The sequence below is a fragment of the Geospiza fortis genome, unplaced genomic scaffold (assembly GCF_000277835.1).
Source record: "Geospiza fortis unplaced genomic scaffold, GeoFor_1.0 scaffold23, whole genome shotgun sequence".
Taxonomy (NCBI): Eukaryota; Metazoa; Chordata; class Aves; order Passeriformes; family Thraupidae; genus Geospiza; species Geospiza fortis.
This window is the reverse complement of record NW_005054303.1, coordinates 10,731,996-10,736,291: the sequence shown is the minus strand read 5'-3', so window position 1 is coordinate 10,736,291 and position 4,296 is coordinate 10,731,996. Positions and strand designations below refer to the sequence as shown.

Sequence of the window (4,296 nt, the reverse complement as noted above, 5' to 3'; positions counted from 1 at the left end):
AAGATAAACATTTGGGTCACTGTTTAAAGGCAGTTATTGGCATCTTGAGGTTGTTGTCTGCAGAAAAGAATTTGTTATGTATTTATCAGACAATGGCAGGGGGCATGAAGCACTGTTCTAGAGTGGGTATTTCCTCTCTCTTGTTTCCCAGTGGCTCTTTGGAACCAACATTTTCCATCAATAACTTTTGTTGAAAATACTTCAGAAGGTTTGTTGTCTAAAACCCATTTTGCATAACGTGCCTTGGTTATGCTTTGTGCTTAATAACTTTGAGTCAATCCTGAAGAACAACACAATCACCATAGAAATCACAGAAAATGCTTCATGTGTGGGTGGGTTTTGTCCTCTTTTTTGTTTTCCAGCACTTGAAATCTTCAGAGTTTCTCTCCAGAGGAGCAGATAGAAGGAAAGAAGGTGTTTTTAATTCATTGCCACAAGGACTAGAAGGTTATTTGTTATAGCAGCTGATATTTTTGCCTCATGGTTTACTTCAGATCTACACATTTAGGTAAAATACCTATTATTCTTTGATGGAGGAGAAGATTTTAGTTGGTGAAGCTGTGATACTTGCCTTTAAAGTCTTAAAATGATGTGCGTGCTCCATGAAACACACATAGAGTTACAAATTATTTAATTTTCTGGGTGCAAAATGGCTTAAGAATTTCTATAGCATCAACACTGCAATCATATTCATTGGTCATAATGTGGGGGATACAGCTGTGCTGGGGGCTCTGCTGAAAAATTAATCCCGGAGATTCTGTGGCTGCACTTCAGAGTAAATGCTTGCTGAGTTTTTACTGAAGATGTAAGAGGTGAGGTGTACAAATGCTCACAGCATTGTGCAGCAGTGTTTTGGGTTCTGTTCTGCAGTTTGAATGACTTGGTTTGCTCCCTGCATTTCAGTATAACATTAATAATTGTTTCCTCAGCTTTACTTGGATTTTATATGATTGTTGCACCACAGACTTTTCAGTGGAAGCAGAATGCATTTCGTGCTGAAGCTGGAAGACAGCCTGTAAACAAATGAGGGTGTATTTCTGTTGCCATGATTTGCACTGGGGAGTTCTGCTGTGTTTTTTGGGGCAGTTCACAGCGAGGGATCTGACAACCTGCAGGTTTTTCTGTCTCTGCTGCTCCTGCTGTGAATCAGAGTGGTTGTCCTGCCTGGCTCCGGGAGCCACATGCCAATGTTGTCATGGGCTGAACCATGTGATGTGCACATAACTGTGCATTAATTACGTATTTATACATATGTAAGGACACTTTATGAGTGGAAAATAGTGATCCAAATGTGGTGGTGTTTGCAGGGGTCCCAGGATGAGGGAAGAGACAAGAATCTAGACTCCATGTTTCAGAAGGCTGATTTATTATTTTATTATATATATTATATTGAAAGAAAATTATATATTAAAACTATACTAAAAGAATAGAAGAAAGGATTTCATCAGAAGGCTAGCAAGGAAGAGAAAGGAATGGAATGATAATAAAATCTTGTGGCTGACCAGAGTCCGAGACAGCTGGACTGTGATTGGCCATTAATTAAAAACAACCACATGAGACCAATCACAAATCCACCTGTTGCATTCCATAGCAGCAGATAACTATTGTTTACATTTCATTTCTGAGGCCTCTCAGCTTCTCAGGAGAAAAAAAATCCCAGCAAAAGGATTTTTTCATAAAATATGTCAGTGACATCCCACCACCCAGTTAAAGAGTCTTGACTGTATCTGATGATATTCTCAATTTAGCCCAAATTCTGGCAACCTCACCTTTCTCATTACCCAGCAACCCAGGCCACATGACCTGATCTGTTCAAAATGACAAAATTTCGTAAAGACACATTTAGTAAATTTCCTGTAATTTAGTAAAGACAAATGGAAAGCTGTCCCTGCAGGAGGAGCCCTCAAACTGCCCTGTCTGTGCTGGTACAGCTCCGTGTGTCCTGCTCTGGTGCTGCCCATGATTTCCTCTTTATCACTGGGGTATATCTGAGTTACAGAACGGTTTGTGTTGGAAGGGACCTTAAAGATCAGCTTGTTCCAACTCCCCTGCCATCCCCTTCCACTAGGCCAGGCTGTTGCAAGCCCCATCCAACCTGGCCTGGAACATTTCCATGGGTGAGGCAGCCACAGCTTCTCTGAACAACCTGTGCCAGGGCCTCAGCACCCTCAGAGACAAGAATTTCTTCTTAATATCTAATTTAAACCTACTCTCTTTCAGTTTGAAGACACTATTCCTTGTCCTATCGAGAATTACATCCTTGTCCTATGAAGAATTAGATCCTGCAGGCTCTGTGAAGATGTCAAGGTGACAGCGTTGCCACCTGCTCCCAACCATGTAAGCTAATGTTGAAAAAACCACTAGTTTTAAGTCTCAAAAAACATACACACCATGGCTGACTCTGACCTTTACTCTGCTCACCCCTGGCTTCCAAATATTTCTCCTGCAAAAACATGAGCTAGAAACAGAAGTATAAAACAAAGCTGACCTTCTCTTTTGTGCTGACTTGGGTCCAAGTGTTACAGAGTCAAGAAAAACAGCAAATAACATTAATGTGCTAGCAACTCTGGGAACAGAGCTGCAGGTCCTCCTTTCAGTGGAAAAGGAATGGATTTAAGGATTCCCAACATGCAATCTCAAGGGGGGAAGGAGTGATTGTAGTGGGCACATTTGTTTACATTGCTTCCATAGCAATGACTATGCAGAGTGTGCAGTTATTTATTTGCCTGCTGAAGGCGCAAGGACAGATCTCCAGAGCTGCTCTTCTCCCCATTTGCCTTCCCATTGCTTCCTTGCTTTTTTGCACTCTTCACTTCCCCAGTCTCCCTCCAGGGGGATGGAAAACTGGGAGCTGTGCTTGGCTTACTCACCCAAGAGCTGGGGACCCTGAGGGAAGGTTTCCTCCCCAGACACTGCAGTGAGGTTCATGAGGAGCTTCTGTCAGACCTGAAACAGAGCAGTCCCACAGATCCAGTAACTGCCAGGTGTCCCCATGGGATGTCACCATGATATTTTCTGAAAAATCCCTTTGCCAGGATTTTTCTCCTCAGAAGCCTCAGAGGAAAAGAGAAACAGTAATTATCTGTTGCTGTGGAATGCAACAGGTGCATCTTTGATTGGTCCATGTTGGCTGTTTCTAATTAATGGCCAATCACAGTCAGCTGGTTCAGACTCTCTGAGAATCACGAGCTGTTGATATTCATTCCTTTCTATTCCTTGCTGGCCTTCTGATGAAATCCTTTCTTCTGTTCTTTTAGTGTAGTTTTAATACTTCATTTTCTTTTGATATAATATACATCATAAAATAATAAATCAGCCTTCTGAAATAGGGAGTCAAGATTCTCATCTCTTCCCTCGTCCTGGGACCCCTGTGAACACCACCACATTGGGAAGCCCTGCAGCCTGTGTGGATTGCTCTAAGTCAATCAATGTGAGAGGCAGAGCAGCACAGAGGGAGAATTTGCCCCTTTCTTGGGCTGCAAAGAGGAGCTTCAGACTCCCGAGCTGCTGCCCATGGTCTCTGTGCTTGGCAGCAGCAACCCCTGGAGCATGAGCAGAAAGTCAAGATTGCCTTGGGTCCGGAGGCTTCCTCACAGTGGAGTTCACAATGGGCTTGTGCTCCTCTGGCCATTTTCTTTGGTCCACTGAACATTTAAAAGGAGCAGCTCCAGCAGGGTGTACTGAGAGAGAATTCTGTAGGAGGGTCCCACAGGCCAGGGCAGTGAGCATGGTGGGGTTCAGATCCTTCTAGGCAAAGCCAGGACTTCCACTCAGGGCTGGCCTATTGTATTTGCTGGGAAATGTCCCAATGAAGGCAGGAATGATGCATCTGACTCCATGTTCTCAGAAGGCTAATTTATTACTTTATAATACTGTATTATATTAAAGAATATTGCACTAACTATACTAAAGAATACAAAAAGGATACTTACCAAAATGCTAAAAAGATAATAATGCAAACTCGTGACTCTTTCTAGAGTCCCAACACAGCTTGGCACTGGTTGGCCAATGAGTCAAAACAACTTGCACCAGAATCCAATGGAACAATCACCTGTGGATAAACAATGTCCAAACACATTCCACGTGAGCAAAACACAGGAGAAGCAAACGAGATAAGAATTTTTTTCATTTTCTCTGAGGCTTCTCAGTTTGCCAGGAGAAAAATCCTGGGAGAAGGGATTTTTCTAGAGAATGTGAATGCCACACTGGCCCACCTTGTAGCCATGCTGGAAAGAAAAAGTGCTGCCCACATGATCTCACATGGTGCTTCATCTCTTTAGTAATGGATGATCTCAG

At 42.9% G+C, this 4,296-nt stretch overlaps 1 protein-coding gene across 1 annotated transcript in view; it reads left to right on the top strand.

Moving 5' to 3' along the window:
* The first annotated feature begins 401 nt into the window (after positions 1–401).
* Positions 402–4,296, top strand: part of SYT16 (synaptotagmin 16) — a 100,253-nt gene continuing 96,358 nt past the window's right edge. Inside the window, exons 1-2 of the mRNA XM_005417945.2 lie at positions 402–508; positions 2,221–2,337. The gene's annotated coding sequence lies outside the window, so the exon portion shown is untranslated. The remainder of the gene's footprint in view (positions 509–2,220; positions 2,338–4,296) is intronic.